The 19,504-nt window shown below is 33.2% G+C and overlaps 1 pseudogene; it reads left to right on the forward strand.

Annotated features, from left to right (window-relative positions):
* LOC141522661 (sorting nexin-1 pseudogene) overlaps positions 1-19,022 on the forward strand; it is a 28,192-nt pseudogene extending 9,170 nt beyond the window's left edge.
* Positions 19,023-19,504: the final 482 nt, after the last annotated feature.

The raw sequence follows: 19,504 nt of genomic DNA on the forward strand, positions 1-19,504 counted from the left end.
GACCTAGCGACATTGGAGAGATCATGATAAAAGAAACCAAATTTATATAAATCAAAATATCTGCAATTCCCAGTAACATTACTTCCATTTAATTTTGCCACCTATTGTCTTTCCTTATAATTCAGTCAATCCAATTAGAAAGATGAATCATAATTCCTTGAACCAAACTACTCTCTGAAGCATCACACCTTTTAAGTTCTTTTAAAGGACATTTTCTTTTCTTGATCCTTTGTAACAAATAGTATTAAAAGTGTAAAAGAGGGAGCTCACCTAAATGAGTGGGGATTCTTATTGAGTTTTTCAATAGGTCATACTCTTCTCAGAGTTTGTCCTAATCAAGGACAAATGTTAATAGAGGTTTTGGCCCCAAGAGAGAACAAACAGTATTAGGTTAACAAGTATATTTACTAATATTTCCATAAGTTGAAAATTATGCTCTTGTGTATGTTTGTGTCTGTGTGTGTGTGTGTGTGTGTGTGTGTGTGTGTGTGTGTGTGTTTGTGTATGTATGGGGGGTGGCTAGCTGGAGACCTAGACTCCCCAGGATGGAGACATACTGTCTTCTTTAAATTGCCTTGACCATCAGAAGACAGTGATCTGAATCACAATATATATAACTCCCTAAAAGAATATGGGGCAGGGGGGAGGAAGGGAGGAGTAAGGTAGGGAAAAGATGGAAGGCAAAGCAAAGTATAATATGAGGACCTCTTTTTGAAATTAGGAAGGCAAGGAATTATTCTGTTTATATTTAAAATAATTCTCTCTAAACATGTTATTCAATTGCTAAATTTACTTGATTAAATATGACCTCACCCAAACTCTGCTCAAATAGATTAAAAGGCAAGGTTGAAAGAACTATCCTGAACATAACTCACAGGGTGAATTTTTTTTCCCTCTTTTTCTTTAAATGAAATATAGTGAAAGTCACTTTTTCATGACAGCAATGATATCCAAAACCTTTTCTCTAGGGGATATAAATGTTTTTTTCAAGAATATTCTGGTAATTTTGAATAAATGACTTGCGTGTTTTGTGTGTGTGTGTGTATGTGTGTTTGTGTTTGTCTGTGTGTGTGTGTGTGTGTGTGTGTGTGTGTGTGTGTGTGTGTGTGTGAGGAGGTAGGGAAAAGATGGGGCAGGGAGAGACAGACAGACAGAGACAGAGAATCTGTTGTGGATGCCAAGATTCCTAGAAATTCAGTGGAATATTTGATAGCATTACATTTTACCATATCCTTTCAAGTTTAATGTTTACTTTCCAGAATGTGAACTACTCCCTAACCCAACAATGCATTTTGAAAGAAGTGTTGACATTTTTCCTCAGACCTTTTCTTTTAATGTAATTCAATGAAAAACATTAGATTTGCATATCTTCTGAGAGCTACCTTTTTCTCATAAACTCTGCCTAAAACATTCCCACCTTAAATTCCAGATGGTCTCCAGTATTATTCATCCTCCAAGGCAAAATACCTTACTGATCAAAATGGAACAAGGAATGACTTCTGTCTTTGACAGAGTGTGAAAGAGATTTTAGAACTGCAAAAAAAAAAGTAAAGGCAAAAAATAGATTCTTTTGATTGCTCCATTATAGTGCCACCTTATGGAAGAACTTCTGAATTCATACCAAAAAAGCTATATATACCCCTCATAGTTGAATGAATATATTCTTAGGTGAAAGAGATGTCCTTATTTACTCTTTTCCCCTTCTCCATGGCTATTTATTGACAAGCACTGTCATAGAGTCCTACATTCTAATCATAGTAAGCATAAACAAAATAATATTTCAATTAATTTTTCCAACCATTTTAAAAGTAGGTGTAAAAAAGTTTTATGAATAGATCCATCCAGTAATGTAGATCAATGTTTAGTTAGCAAATTATAATTTATAAAGTAACCTGGAAACAGTGAGGGCCAGAGTGATTGTTTCCTTATTTTATGGAAGAGACTTTCAGATCAGTTAGCATAATATAGCAGAAAAGGAAAGTCATAAATGTTGGAAGGAATGTTGGAATATTGGGGCATTAATGCATTGTTGGTGGATTTTAAACCCATCCCAACATGTTGGAGAGTAATTTGAATCTTTCTAAAAGGCTATAAAACCCTGCATATTCTTTGATCCAGTCCTTATTAGATCTGTAGCTCAAGGAATTCATAATAGAGGGAGAAGGACACACATACAAATATATTCATAGCCTTTACAGGTGGCAAAGTATGGGGATAGAGGGGATGCCCATTAATTAAGGAAATGATGTAACTTACTGAGGTATATGAATATAATGGAATTTTATTGTTCCATAAGAAATGAGTATGTTGATTTCAGAAAAATCTGGAAAGACTTGCATGAACTGATGCTGAGTTAAGTGAACGGGGCAAGAGGACAATGTACACAGTAACTGCAATGTTGTGTGATCATCAGCTATGATAGACATAGCTTTTCTCAGCAAGACAGTGATCAAAGACAGTTCTAAAGATTTATGATGGAAAATGTCATTTATAATTGGAGAAAGAACTGGGGAGCCTAAATGCAGATCAAACTACTTTATTTTCATTTTTTTAAAACTTGTTTTTTATTTTTCTCTTTCTTGTGGCTTTCTCTTTTGTTCTGATTCTTCTTTCACAGCATGAGTAACATAGAAATATATGCAATATGATTGTGTATGTATAACCTATATCATATTCTTGTTATCTTGGAGTGGGGGGAGGAAAGGGTAAGGGGAAAAATCATACAAAAATGAATGTTGGAAATTATCTTTGCATGTAATTAATAGATTAATCAATCAACAAATCTTTATTAAATACCACCTATTTTCATATCTTGTCTTAAGTACTGGGAATTCAAACAAGTTGTAAAATCCTAATTTTTCCCCAAATTTTCCAATATTCCTATATTTTTCTCTTACTTTGAAGATACCCCAACCTCTCAATTGCTTAGTTTCATTACCTAGGTGTTATTTTTGATTCTTCCCTCTCTCACTCTCTTGTCTGTTGAAGGGTTTGACACCATTAGTACAACATTATTCATAAACAAGATCATATAAGACATTTCCCTATCTTTATGGGTTAAATTTGAAGACATTCTTCATAGAGTAAACAGTTTTGTACAGAAGGGATCAGGTACTCAACTTTTCACACCTGGCAATTACTCCTTTGTCATTGATTGATTGATTAATAGTCAAGTATTCACTTGTTATGAATGATAGCTGGTCTGAGTGTGATTGTGTTTGAATCAGGTAACTTTGAGGGAGATTAAATGTGTGGACAATTGTACTATATAATAGAGGGAGAAAACATTGTGACTGTGATTGTGTGACACAAAAGATTGTGTCATTTGAATAAATAAGGTATGTTCAAGAGTTTCAGTAACTCCAGTAGCTTATGAGTCTGAGGGCTTGGGACAACTGGAAGATTGTATTTATTCCTGGAGAAGGGAGAATTGACTCTAATAGAGAAATCAAGGATCTGGAAACTTCTAGACCAGGAACGGAAACAATGACACCTTTAATCAGTGCACAAGCAAAAGGCATAATGCGTGAACTCTGAATCATATTATCAGTTTCATAGTGGAAGGGATGGTTGAGATACAAAGAAAAGAGAATATTATTACAGATTTTTTTTCAAAATATCATATTTCTGAGACTCCTGAAGTGTTTGCATAGGACAAGAGTACACATATAACTTGACCTGGAGCCCAAATAGATTTGTAAGCAATGTCAAACTCAGTGCTTTTAGTGAGTGACTATGAGTGGATCCAGAGAAAATGGAAATCCCTCTTCCACTTAGTTTTTTTGTGAAAAGCAATATTATGTTAGAAGTAAGCATAAGGGAGAATTTCTTGCCTTTCATAATACTGACAGAGGACAAATTGGTATTTGTAAAATTATCTTTGTGGCTACATCTCTATTTAACTATTTTTTTTAATGAACTTTAGGTACACATATGAAACACAAAGGAAGAACAGATGAAGTTTTTTTTCTCTTCTGAGTCAAATACTTTTTTTTAAAAAATTGAAAAAATACTGCTCGATTTTATATTCTTTAGAATTCTTAATCAATTTTGTGATTATGATGATGTGTTAGGAATTTTTCCATTCTTTATTCCTGAATTTTCATCAATGAAATACATAAAACTTACAGATTATTCTCATAAAGAATTTTATAGAGATGAGAAAGTTGGTCTTTAATGTAGCAGTTTCTGAAAACTCTCATATCACTTATTAAAGGATGACTTTGTTGCATAGTAGATAGATCACTCGGTCTGGAGTCAGGATGACCTGAGTTCAAATCTGATCTGGGATATTAACTTATTAAGTCACAACCAGGAGTTCTGATAAAGGTCTCATTTTTAAAATATATAGAGAATTGCATCAAATTTATAATATCACAAATCATTCCTCAATTGATAAAAAAGTCAAAGTATATGAACAGTTTTCAAATGAAGAAATTAAAGCTCTATATAATCATATAAAAATGTTCTAAATCATTTTGATTAGAAAAAAGCAAATTAAAAAAACAATGAGGTATTACTTCACACCTAATAGATTAGCCAAGATCAGAAAAAGGGAAGGTGATCAATGTTGGAGAGGTTTTCGGAGGATTGGGACATTGATGCATCGCTGGTGGAGTTGCAAATAGATCCCACCTTTTTGTAAAGCAATATGGAACTATAGCCAAAGAGCAGTAACACAGTTCATACTTTTTGATCCAACAATTCCAATTCTAGGTCTATATCTAGAAGAAATTACAAAATATGGGAAAAGTCCTTCATGTTCCCAAATATTCATAACAGTTCTTTTTGTGGTGGAAAAGCATTGGAAATTGAGGGGATGCCCATCAATTGGGTAATGGCTAAACATGCTGTAGTACATGAATACTATGGAATATTTTGTTCTATAATCTTAAATGGTCAGACTCTAGACAAGCATGGAATGACTTATAGGATCTGATGCTGAGTGAAGGGAATAGAACCAAGAGAACAAGGTACATTTAAAAATAGCATTGTGAGATGTACAAACTTGATGGAAGCACATCAGCAGTCCAGGGAGTTAGGACTATTGCTTTTGAATGGTTATGGATCATACTATCACAAACTAGAGGAAGAAAAGTAAAATAAAAAAAAAAAAAACACACAGAAAAAAAACAACCCTCCAGAATCTGATGAATACTTTGTAAAAATTATCTGGTATGTATCTCTTTCCCTTAATCCTCATTCTTAATTCCAAAAATTACTAATTTGTAAGCATGTTTAACAAATTATCTCTCTATGTTTTCCTTCCTCATTCACATGAGAAATCCACATTTCAGTTACTGGGTTTAGGATAAGTTCACTTTTCTTCTTACTGAACTTCATTCTTATATTTAAGAACAAGCAAACAACTTGTAACTTATTCCATGTGTGCTAGGGTGGCAGATGTCAATAAAGCAGAAGAAATTTATACAAAACAAAAAATTATTATAAAAAAAATATATATATGTAAAATGCTAATCTAACTGTTCCTTGCTGAGGGGAGGGGAATGGGAAGGGAGGATGGAGGGAAATTTTGTAATTTGGAAATATGTGTGCACATGTGGATGAAAACAAATTTTTAAAAAAAAAATTTAAAAATCAAATGAATAACTCTCTCTTTATATATGTATATAATATATATATATGTATATATATATATATATATATATATGGAGAGAGAGAGAGAGAGAGAGACATTATTAAGGTAATAATATTTGTCAATTCGTTTTCCCTCATTGTTATGGAATCATCCCCATAAAAAAAAACTTGAAAATCAACCCCTAAGTGCCCATAATCTTTTGCCATCTTCAGCAAAGATTTTTTTTAGGTTTTTGCAAGGCAGATGGGGTTAAGTGGCTTGCCCAAGGCCACACAGCTAGATAATTATTAGGTGTTTGAGACTGGATTTGAACCCAGGTACTTCTGACTCCAAGGCCAGTGTTTTATCCACTATGCCACCTAACTGCCCCAGCAAAGATTTTCTTTGCTGATATATGACCAATTCTAGACACTTTTCTTGAGTTTATTTTCTTGAATATTATTTGAATATCAGATACTGATGTATGAGAGAGGCTAAATATGTTGGTTCTGCTGTCATTCATAATGAAAATAGATTACTCTAGAAATCCTTGTTGATGGATTTCATTTCACATTTATTTGTTTCCTCCTCCTTGTTTCACCTGGACATTCTATTGGGATAACTTGGCCTATTTGAATCTCACATCCCACTTTCAGCATTTTTTTTTTCTCCTCACCATTGCATTTTCCTATTTTTGTTAGGTTATGCTAATCATAATTTTCCAACCATGTCCTCCTGAATGTTTTGAACTGAATTCAAACTCCAAACCAGGAATTCCTTTGTCTTTCATATTTCCGAATTTGGGAAGAGATCAAGAACTTCAGGGATTATTTTTTTCAGTCCTTAGTAGGAGCCATTCCGTTGTATTTGAATGTAATCTCCTTGAGGGGAAGGATCAGTTTTTTTTTTTTGTAGTTTTACAGCTTAATACAATCTATGATATGTTTTAGGTGCTTAACAAATGTTTGCTAATTGATAGAAATTAGTTAAATTTTCTCAAATAGTGACTATGTGATTCAATATTTTTAGTTTTATATTTTTACTTATGGCATAATGGATAGAGCACTTCACCTGTAGTCAGGAGAAACTTAGGTCAAGTTGAGCTTCATACATTACCTAGAAGCAAGATTTTGATCAATTTTAAAATTAGGAAAATAATGACCCTTATCTCTCAGAGTTATTGTGAAAAGTAATATTGGTAAGTGCATTAGTTGTTTTATAAATGCTTGCTCTTTTCCCCTACATAGATTAGGCTTGAAGTACTTAGAATTATAAAAAGCCATGTTCTCATCTCATTTCCTTTAAAGATGTAATTTTTCTAAATTTCTCAAACCATACAATGTTTCAGTTAACCACAACTCTAATGTTGACAATTATGAATGTCCTCTCTGTTAATATATTCAATTAACTTTATGAAATGTTATACAATGTTCCTCATTTCTAGTGGTTAATAATGCTATGTAGCATTTTTTGATGAAAGAGATCTGGTAATTCACTTTTTAAAATTGGATCTATTTCCGTTTTTAATTATGAAACATTTTCCAAAGTGTGGTAGAATCACAGAACCCTTTATTTACTTTAGCATTTAATTACATGAAAATCAAGATGTATATTGACTTGCATTCATTTATGAGGTCAAGCTCTTCATACAATTGTTCAATTTTATTCTATTTACATGTGTGTGAAAAACTCAATTATCTTCATAGTGGTCCTTTGCTGAATGATGATGGGCCAAATATTAAAAGAGCAAATTGAATATAAATTAATGTTGGGTTAGGTGACTGGAATAAAACAAATCCATGTTATAAGCATAAGATGGATGAGGTAGACAAGAGTTTCTTGAGGGAAATGATCTGGAAGAGTTAGTAGATTACCAGCATAATATATTTCAATATTGTGACAATAGTTAAAACAAATACAAAAAAAAACCCTAATGTAATATTGTACTTCATTTTGAAAGGCAGTGTATCCATGACTAAGAGTGTGATAATCCTAACCCTGGCCTAGGCAGATTTCAAAGAAAAGGTTTTTTTTTTTTTAATTTATTTTAACTCAATGGGATTAAGTGAATTGCACAAGGTCACATAGCTAAGCAAATATTAAGTATCTGAGGTCTGATTTGAACTCAGGTCCTCTTGATTCCAAGACCAGTGGTCTATCCACTGCTCTGCCTAGCTGGAGCTCAAAGAGAATTTTACATTCAAATCTGGCATCACAATTTGAAAAGGCATCAATAAATCAAGGAGTATCCAAAGGAGGGTTCCACGGTTGGCCAAGATGTTAAAAAACAAACAAACAAAAATAAACAAACAACAAAACAGTGAAAGATTCTCAGAATGCTTAAAAAAAAGGATTAAAAATTAGGGGCAAGGTCTATACACTCCATTCAGGAATCAAAATGATTTTTCTAAGTCTTGGTTTGACCATGTCACCCACCCCCCCAACCCGTATGAATTTCTGCAGTGCCTTGTTACTTCAAAAATATAATATAAAGGGGTGGCTAGGCTGCTCCTTACAAACTTATAAATAACACCCCATTTTGCTTCTCCATAGCCTTTTACATGTCCCACATACATATAGACTATTATTGAATGTACTCTCTCTCTCTCTCTCTCTCTCTCTCTCTCTCTCTCTCTCTCTACCTCTGTCTCTTAGAATCTTGTTTCCTTCAAATTTCACATTCTGCAAGAGTTCTTTCTGGTTCTGCATCTCTATATTGACTACCATTTTCCCGAGATTATTGGCTAATATTTCATGCTTTCATTTTCAAAGAAAACTACAACAACAAGGAGGTGATGCTATGGTAAGCACATGAAATGGGTTTGAGTGTGGGGGTGCTGTGCTAAGTCACCAGCCTCACTTTCTCCTCCGGTCATCTGGGTCCAGTGATCAATTATGAATCAGGTTCATTGGAGATGATCCTGGATACAAGGCAATCAGGGTTAAGTTTCTTGCCCAAGGTCATACAGTCAACTATCTTAGGCTAAATTTGAGCTCCTGTCCTCATGACTCCAAGGCCAGTGCTCTATCCACTGTACCACCTGGCTGATTTGAGGTAGCTATTCAAAGATTGTATGCTCCATTCAAACCTGAATAGGAGGGTGGGTCTAATCTCATACTGATAGACAAACACATACATACATATATACATTTCCATACATATTTTTTATCAGAGTTGTTTCCCTTTGTGTCTCTGGAATATAATTTGTTCTAACACAATAGATGTATTAAGGGACAATTTGAATTAAATACCCTTGATTTTAAATATCATCTTTGAATTTGAATGTGTCCTTTGAATTTGAAAATCATCTAAATTTCTCATTTGTTTATGTGCAAATTTTGTCTGTGAAAAACTAGGCGAACACAAAAAAGTTCACCCAGTTAAATTAAGTAATGTAGAACACAAAATAAACACAGTGACACACTCAAAACATCTATAAGATATCTAAGTTCAACCTGTGTCATCTGGCAAGTGGTGCCAGATTCAAAAGAATTTGAATTTGTAAACTCTTCTATATTTGAACAAATTGCCACTCATTAAATATACATTTATTCATATATATATATATATATATATGTATATATATATATTTTAAGTGTCTAGGTTCAAAAAATAAAGCCTTCCATCAGAAAGGAATAAGTATCATTGAGATACTGAAAGTAATAAAACATTTTGAAAGAAATGAGAGAAATATAGAAATACAAAGAAGATAAAAGAATACTGATCAAGGTTTTTAAAATTCTTTTTTTAAGAGTGCCCAATGCTTGGATTATGAAATGAATACAAAATTTTATAAAATATTTGTTTTTCATAATGCTAAAAGCAGGAGACCTTTCTACTTTAGGCTACTAAATCAGTATATTCTGAATCAGATGATTGTGACATCAGATTATCATTAAAATATAAACTTTGACATAGTTATTATAATATTGCAGGTAATGCAATTATTATAATTGCTATTGGCCAAATAGGTTGTAATTTTAATACATATAAGCTCAACCATAGCTTTAAGGAACATAGAAGGGAAAAAGCAATGTTTATTACCTACTATGTGACATTATTCTAAGTACTTTCCAAATAGTATCTTATTTGGTTTGAAAATAAACATCATAAAAGTCTATGAGGGAGTATTATTACTAACAACATGAGTTTATTATTCCTTTGTTGACACTTCTATTCTCAACTTAATGATCCAGATAGTTTTATATTATGGAATCATAGAACATCTGAAGATTTTTAACAAATAAATACATAAGCATCTATGAATGAATGGATGAATTACCAACTGTATGAAAGTATCAGTTCACAGCTAATGGCTTTTTTAATGTAATCCACAGTGTCAAGAACTCTCACAACCCAAAGCATTGTATTATAGCTTCCCCTTATATTTGACTGGAGAAAACTGCAACTTATCACATCATATATGGTATCATATACTCACTTGAGAATCTCAAATACAAAGAGAAATCTATAAACACTAAAAAGTACACTCCAAGACAAAAATGTGTCAAAGTGCAAATACATTCTTTACTGTTATATTTTAACTTTGATTTGTCTCATTGCTCAACCTATTAATTATTATTATGATGATTATGATTACAATTATTATTATCACAGTTTCCCTACAGAAAAGAGGACAGGTATGACATGTGTGATATAAAGTCATTAAATAATACTTGATTTGATTCTATAATACACTATGCTCACCAACACATATTTTCCTATTTTCCACAAAGAGTGCCATGAAAGCCCTTGTCAAACTCCTTGCTAAAATCCAAATACACTATGAATTTCTCTGATATAAAGTATTTCTGAATGAATTTTTTTCAATCTCTGAATGTCAAAATATTTAGCTAGATAGTTATCTGATTATTTACTTAAATCTCTGCCTCAAACTGGAGTTGGAGAGCAAGATCTTAACCTTGGTAATGGCAATGCAAAAAATTGTCCCTGATGCTTGGGGATGACATTCAGGCCCATCCAGATTTTGTTTACATTGGGTAACTAATAGAGAAAATAAGCTCTCATGTTGACAACTGCAGGACAATAAGTAGTAAAAGTAAAATCTTGAAGCATGAAAGATTATGCTGCATTAAATTGACCAGGAAAGAGATTTAGGTTTTATTATGAAAATCTCTACTGCCACCTCAGCTGAGTACACAGGTACAATGAAAGAGGCTATGAAGATGTTGATTTGTTGTAGTGTCCATAAAACATAATACAAACCAGAATGAGAGATTGTTCATGAGTTACTGAAGTACTAAATTATAACTCATTGAATGGTAAAACAAGAGAAAATGGTACAATTATGGGTATTCTCTGGACATGGTCCATTATTGAAAGTCAGCCAATTTCCATGGGCATATTGGTGTTTTGATTAAATGCAAGTGATAAAAGATGACCTGAAACAATTCATTTCTTGAGACATCTGCAAGTAATCTCCCTTCATAAGGCAAAATTGACTGAGAAGTTTTATTTGTTCAATTGCAGAGGATGTAAGTATTCTTTAAAACTTTTAGTGGATATTAAGATTGATAAAAAAAAATCAGTACTTCAAGAGGAAGCTTTCTCAACTATATTTTCACACTTAGGTACTAAAATTGTGAAACTTAGGTGCTAAAGTTGTGAAAAGTTGCTGGAAGTGCCTTTCAAAAAAGAATATAACACAAATAGAATAGCATTGTAAGTGAAAAGCTTTATGTACTTTTAACTCAATTTATTTATTCTGGAAAGATAAAGAATGCAAGAGGAGATAGAAATGAAACAAAAAGGCTAGGAGGAATGAATATGATTTTTATCATAAAAGTCCAGAATATTCTTATTTAATCCAGAGGGGATTTCTTAAAATTTGAAAAAATAAATTTAGAAAAAATTCAATCAAATTTAACTTAAATAGAAAATAACAAAAAAATACATGAAATAATTCTCTAAGAGGTGTTCTTAGCTGAAACATAGACATTTAACTCAAGACATAAGGAAAAATTTTATTAAAATAGGGTGGATAAAATATCTAGCAAATGTACTACTAATGGGTCTTATGGGAAACTGACTTTATAAGGTTTATTTTAAGTAATCAATAGTGCCTTTCATAAGACAAAATTTGGTGACAATATAAATTGGAAAAGCATTGAAGTCTGGCTTCCTTTTTGACTTCTTTCTTTATCATTCTTCTTATCCCATGTTGATCACTAGGTATTTCTAATTACACCAGAGACTATCAGGAGCAAGTCCTATTCCACCTATAACTGATAGAAAATTATTCTGTGAATTTTATCCAAATATTCAAGTAGTCCTCTGGATGTAAGTGTGAGGGTATCACTTATCATTAAATTGGTCCTTTCTTGACTTTTCTATTTAGATAACTTTGAATCTTTTGAACCAACCAATTTTCTAATGATTGGACTTGGTTTCTGTAAGTATGAATTGAATTCAATATAATTCAATATAATTGAAGACTTTTAACCAAATCTTTACTAAAAAATAATGAATCTTCACTAATGAAAATTTATGAAATCACCTGTTAGAAAAAATAAAACAAAACATAATGAAATAATGCCAGTGGAATTTACTTCTGATAACAATTTAAAAGTACTATTTCTCCTGTGGAATTGGTATTAAAATGTAGGATTTGACTCTGCATACTCTGTGATTATAAATTACATGAGTGTAATTTTGCCTTTGAGCCTATTCTGCATTAAAGATAATTATAATATAAATAATATTTTTTATTTAATAGCATATTTATTGAGGCTTACTTTTTGCATAGTGTTTTTTTTATTGGAACAGAAGCATGAATACTTATATAGGTATGTCCAATCAATAAATATTAATAAAACATTCATTTTATGCCAGGCATTATATTAGGTGCTAAAGGAAAAATACAAATAAAGAATATAGACTCACAAGCATCTTGTATTCTAACTAAAAAGGCAACAAGCATATAAGTGAATATATATATATAGAATAAATACAAACAAAATGAAATGTAATTATGTAAATGTTTGGGATAGTTTTACTAGATCCCAGAGGACAGAAGGGGAATGATTTTAAATGAAAATGGAAAAATTGTTCAGGAAGCAGATTTAAAGAAATTTGAAAGACCAAAATTTATATGAATCAAAAGCAAGAGTTACTATAATTGTGTTTCCTAATGTGTGCATATCTATCTATATATCTAATTATTGTACATAATGCATGTATATATATATATGTATATATATATATAGATATAGATATATATATAGATATATATATAGATAGATATACATATAACAAAGTTATGTTTCAGGCTTTGTGGCCATAAATACCTCATTTCAAATCCTACAGGATTTGAACCAGAGGTTATATCTACTCTTCAACTGAACAAACATTCCAGTTATGGTAAAGGCAAAAATTCTCTCAGTGCTTCTAGGTAATTTTCAGAACTATACATTACAGATGACTAGTTGGAGAGTGTGTCCATACTGAATTTTCCCCAAGAAAGAAATCGACAGATTAATTGGGAACAAAACAATAAATGTCCATACTAATTTGGGCAGTAATATAATCAATCCCTGGGAATGGAGGACAACCAAGCTTCCAAAGAGATGGCAAACCCGTTCAGTTTGGGGAAAATGAACCAGATAGAAGCTCCCATGCAAATCTATGAGTGAGCTCTTTAATTTCAACTTGGCAAAATAGAGAGAGATAGAGTTTCAATAAACAAATGAAGGAAGATCTGGAGAAAGAGAAAGTGACAGAGATAAAGACAGTGAGACTGAGAATCAAACAGAAACAGAGCCAAAGACAAACATGGAGCAACAGCAAAATAAGCAGAGACCGAGAGAAATATAAAGAGAATAATTTTTTTCAAGATGATTACCAATGTTGTTCTTCAGAGCTATTAAGATAATTGTTTTCAGATTATTTACTACAGTCTGCTATCTATCTTTCTTTAATATTTGGAAGTTAAAGAGAACCAGAAGTTTTACTATTCCAAAGGTAAAATTATAAGCTCATACCATTCTAAAAAATGTTTTAAGTTACTTAATGAACAGTTTTATTAGACACATGTGTTTTAAAATATTCTGAATGATATTATTTAGCCATAGGGAAACTTTGAATTCATCATAAAGAGTTGATTAAATGGGATTTTTCTCACTTTTCATTAGTTTTAGTCTCAATTGCTACAATAATAATTAATATTGCATTTACTTAAGTGATTTTAATATAGTGATAATGTAGTTCTTTAAGGTTTCTAAAGTGCTTGTATCAAAAACAATTCCTTAAAATATTTATTATTAGAAAAAAGTATTCTTGGAGAGGAGAGGTTGCACAGTGGATAGAGCACTGGTCCTGGAGTCAGGAGTACCTGAGTTCAAATCTGGCCTCAGACACTTCATTACCTAGCTGTGTGGCCTTCTTCAAGCCACTTAACCCCATTGCCTTGCAAAAAAAAAAGAAAAAAAAGAATCCTTTTTAGGAGGAATATAAGATGAATGAGAAATAATGATTAACTATGACACCCAAAAGACATCACCTTTGCGAGCAAAGGTCCTATTTCATTCTGCCCAGGTCAGTTTACAAGTGTGCTAAATTATTGTTGTTCTATCATTTCAGTAAGGTTCAATTATTTTGTAATCTTTGGCAAAGATACTGGATAGTAGATTACCATTTTATTCTCCAGCTTATTTCACAAATGAGGAAACTGAGGCAACCAGGGATAAATGAGTTACCCAAGGCCACATAGCTTTCAAGTGTCTGAGGCCAGATTTGAATTTAAGTAGATTAATCTTCCTGACTACAGACCTGGTGCTATATCCATTGGACTACCTGACTTCTGTATGTTAGGAACCAACTACAAGTATCACAGTTTAGCAAGGACATTGGGAAACTATAAAACCTCCAGAAGAAGGAAACCAGGATGATGCTGGATCTTTAAATTATGATTTCTGAAGTTCATTTGAAAGAAGAGTATATCTATGGCTTGAAGGGGAAAAGAAATAGAGGGAGAGAGAGAGAGAGAGAGAGAGAGAGAGAGAGAGAAACAGAAAAGCAAACAAAAGGGCTTTAAAGAAGTTAAATATCAGTCACCTATTAGAACAGTTAAAATTGTTTCACTTTTTTCCCAAAAGGCAAAAATGGAGCAATTATGAGGAAGATACAAAAAGAGCAAATTTAGGGTTGAAACAAGGAAAAAACAAATAAACAAACAAACATAACTATCAGTTATTACTTTCTGCAAATAAGGCTAATTATCCCAAGTGGTGAGTAATTGTAGGTTCCCCTTCACTGCAGCTCATCAAGCAAAGGTTCTATGATCACCTATCCATTCTTTCATTCTATTCCAAATAAAACTAAAACTATTTTGTTTATAAGGTACCTTCAAATTCTGGATTTCTCATTCCAATATTATTTCCATTTTCAGAGAAGAAGATACTGAGATCTGGGAAAGTTGAACACATGGGGACACAGCTAGTAATGTGGTGGTGACTTTTTTTAACCTGGTGTTGAGTTCTTTCCTCACCAGTTTTGAGTCACTGTGAATATTTTCTTCCTATAAATTGTCTTGGGAAAAATGGGCTGAGTAAAATATGTTACTTGCATTAGGTAGCAAATAATTAGAAAATGACATAAACTAATGGAATTGTTTACTGTCTTGGGGTTTTGGGAAATCACTTATATGCTCATTTTAAAAAATGACCAAAATAATTTTCTTATAATGATTTCTGACCATTGGAATAATTTACTCCCATATGAATATCTCTACTTGGTTTACTTCATTTACTGAAGTTGAGTTGATGATGAACATCAAAGGAATTATTCCTTCTCATTTTTTTCACCTTGACATAGACTGGACTTTTTGAAGGACTAGATATTTCTGGTTTCTTTCCCCTCTCAGGGACACTTCTTTTATAAAGGTGAATCTATTTCACATCACTGATTTTCCATGATGGGACTTTGCATCACACTGGCTTCTGAAAAAGAAGGCAAAAAACTAAGGCAAACTTTAAATGATATTGGCTACTCAAAGAGAAGTGTTCAGCAATTATACTTGAACAGTTACTTCATTTTAAGGGCAAAAAATAATGAGCAGAAAAATAGAGATGCTAAAAGACTATTTTTTTTTCTAACAGAGAGGAAAAATAGCTGAAGAAGAATGTGGAATAAGAGCTCATTTTTGGAATATTGAAATATTGTTGAGATATTCCAATTATTTTTCTATTGTTCAGTGAAGCATTTCTTACCTTCCTACTGAGCACATCTTGTTCAATCCGTAATGCAAATAGCTTCAGTTCCAATTCATTTCATTCCCATGTTTTACTTATTTGTATCCCACTGAGACATTTTTTTAAAGCCAGCTATCAACTCACTATTTTTTATTTTATTTTAGAATTTTTCCACTTATTCTTCCTTCTTTGCAGTTGTGTTAGATATTAGACCTGTCAATACAATACTTGGAATGCAGTACCATTAAAAAAATTCTTATGGGTAATAGTAATAAAGCTCTAAGATGAATCTCTTTGAAGATTTGTATGAGAGAATTATGGGAGGCTGATTAATTCTGACCTTTTAATGGGGCCAGCTTTATCAAATCTAATTAAAAAGCAATCCCTTTTAAAACTGCATTCTACTCTTAGTCTGTAGCCAAATGAGGGTCTGTTTATGAATATTTCAATATGGTTTTAAGTAAATAGCATAGTATCTGGGTAAATATGGATCCCTTTATTCACAGAGTGATACTGTTTTTTTTTCAAGGAAGAAAATCAACTGAATTTGTTTCATACAACAGATAGAAAAAGACACATATTTTATCTCACCAAAAGTGCAATTGTGAATATTTGCAAAATAAGTTTGGTAAGATTGTCTGTGTTATTTCCCACTGCTATGATACTATGTCCAAAATAAAGAGCTGTCAATCATATAGCTCTCATCCCAGTTGGAATCTCTTAGAAAGTGTAAAGGAGAAAGGACCAATAAAACAAAAGCTAAATGCCAACTGAAATTCAAAAGAACAGGAAATGAAATAATAAACTGAGAATTTTAATGAAGATAGTATGCTGTATCTCATATAAAGGGAAAATAACTATGATGTGATCCATAAAGATTATACAGATTCATTATTTGTTTCATTATTATTCATTAAAAGTGATTGTAGTTATTTGATGTAAAGTGGTATTTAACCACTAATTTCTATATGCAGGATAATTAATTACATTATCTCCTTTATTCCCTTTTTGTTGCTTTTCAGAATAGATTTATGGATTCATAAAAATGTTAGAGGTCAACTTGTGTTCTGTATTTATTTAGCACTTGATGAAATTGTGATCAAAGAAATCAAATGTTTTGTCAATATTTACAAACTATATAAGTGACAGAATTAGAATTAAAGTCCAGACTTCTAACTTTAAGTTAGAATGGTCTATTACTCATATTTTAATTCCTGTTACTACTTGGAATTTCTCCTTTTATTTCCAATTTTATCTTAGATTTAGAGCTGGAAGAGACTTTAAAAGACCAATAAGTCAGAGTACGTCATTGTCATTCCCCAACTGTTCTTCAGTGTAGATATCAATCTATACCTATTTATCTTCCTTATTACTCATCCATTTCCCCAATAAAGTCTTCAAAAAATATCTATTCTAATTTGGAGATCTATTTGGTAGCTCTATCCCTAATTACATGAATACTAACCCTATTATCCATTCATCCATGTTCTATATTATATTTTCTCTTTTTTAAAATTTATTTCTCTTATTTTCATTCTTTTTTTCATATACATTCATCCTTTTGCAAGTCTTTGCAAATTTTCTATCATGCTCTCCTTCTGCCTCCCTATGAGAGTAAACAATCTGATATAGGTTGTACATGTATAATCGTGTTTAACATAATTCCATATTATTTAAAGTATGAAGGTGCAGCTTTGGGCGGCGTTGTCGGCTCCTCGGAGCAACTCCCCCCACCCTTCCCGATCCCGGAGCCCCCGGGGCCGAGGGGGCGGCCCGGAGCCGGGGCCGGGGACAGCGACGCCGAGGGCGAAGACATCTTCACGGGAGCCGCCAGTAAGTCCCAGACCCTGAAGAGAGCATCCATCCCCTCCACCAATCACTAGCAACTCCAAAGAGAATGGAGTCCATGAAGAGCTGGACCAAGATCAACAGGACCTCTTTGCAGATGCCTCGGTAGAACTATCTCTGGATAGCACACACAAGCACCAGAAGGATGAGTTGGCCAAAGTGCCTCCTTCATTCACTTTCCAAGAAGTCTCAAATTCTTGCAAGTCACAGCCAAAGAACTACGAGGAGCTGGAAGAACAAGAGGACCAGTTTGATCTGACAATTTGCATAACAGATCCAGAAAAGATAGGAGATGGTATGAATGCATATGTGGCCTACAAAGTTACAACGCAGACCAGCTTACCAATATTTAGAAGTAAGCAATTTTCTGTGAAAAGAAGATTTAGTGATTTTCTGGGACTCTATGAGAAACTTTCAGAGAAACAGTCGCAGAATGCATTTATTGTCCCTCCTCCTCCAGAGAAGAGATTAATAGGAATAACTAAAGTGAAAGTTGGGAAAGAAGATTCTTCTTCTGCAGAATTTCTAGAAAAAAGAAGGCCTGCCCTAGAAAGGTATCTTCAGAGGACTATGAATCATCCCACCACGTTACAGGATCCTGATGTCAGAGAGTTCTTAGAAAAGGAAGAGTTGCCAGGAGCAGTGGGTACACAGAGATTAAGTGGAGCTGGTCCCCTCAAGATGTTTAACAAAGCTACTGATGCAGTGACCAAAATGACCATCAAGATGAATGAGTATGCCATTTGGTTTGAGGAGAAACTCCAGGAGGTAGAGTGTGAGGAGCAATGTTTATGGAAACTGCATACTGTTGTAGAAACTCTAGTCAACCATAGGAAAGAGCACTCAACACAGCACAATTTGCAAAGAGTCTGGCCATGCTAGGGAGCTCTGAGGACAACACTGCCCTGTCCCGGGCTCTATCCCAGCTGGCAGAGGTGGAGGAGAAGATCGAACAGCTGCACCAGGAGCAAACCAGCAATGACTTCTTCCTCTTAGCCGAGCTCCTGAGTGACTACATTCACCTCCTAGCCATAGCCAGGGGTGCCTTTGACCATCGAATGAAGACTTGGCAGCATTGGTAGGATGCCCAGACTATATGGCAGAAGAAAGGGGAAACTGAGGCAAAGCTTTTGTGGGCCAATAAACCTGACAAACTGCAGCAAGCCAAAGATGAGATTGAGAATGGGAGTCTTGTGTGACTCAATATGAAAGTGACTTTGAATGAATTTCGACTGTGGTCGGCAAGGAAGTGATAAGGTTCGAGAAAAAGAAATACAAGGACTTTAGAAACCATGTGATCAAGTACCTTGAAACTCTTCTGTATTCACAGCAGCAGTTGGTGAAGTATTGGGAAGCCTTTCTCCCTGAGGCAAAGGCCATCTCCTAATGGACCAAGAAAGCCAGAGCCCACCTGAATTTACGCTGCCTTTTTGTACATTATACCTCTCCACCTTTAATGGATCCCAGTTGCACATCCTGCTGAGTCTAGAGACTTAACCCCTTTTCCCCTTCCCAGGACCAAGCTGCTCCAGTAATTCTTCTAACTGCATTTTTCATTTAGCTTCTATATATATTTTCTTACTGAAGAGAATAGTTTCCTGCTTTAAGCGAAAGATCTACAGTTAAGTGGTGGGATTATGGGGTAGGGTGTTATAAATATATAAATAAAAATGTATATTTTTCAGGATGTGGTTTAGAAACTGGGAATAACATTTTCTGTTACTCCTGATGGTTCCATGAAAAGATTATGTAATAAAATATTTTAAAATCTGAAAAAAATAAAGTGTGAAAGAAGAATTAGAACTAAATGGGAAAATAATAATAAAAAAGAAAAGAAATTTTAAAGATTATTCTTTGCTCTGTATTCAG

This window comes from Macrotis lagotis, chromosome 4, assembly GCF_037893015.1.
Source record: "Macrotis lagotis isolate mMagLag1 chromosome 4, bilby.v1.9.chrom.fasta, whole genome shotgun sequence".
Classification (NCBI taxonomy): domain Eukaryota; kingdom Metazoa; phylum Chordata; class Mammalia; order Peramelemorphia; family Peramelidae; genus Macrotis; species Macrotis lagotis.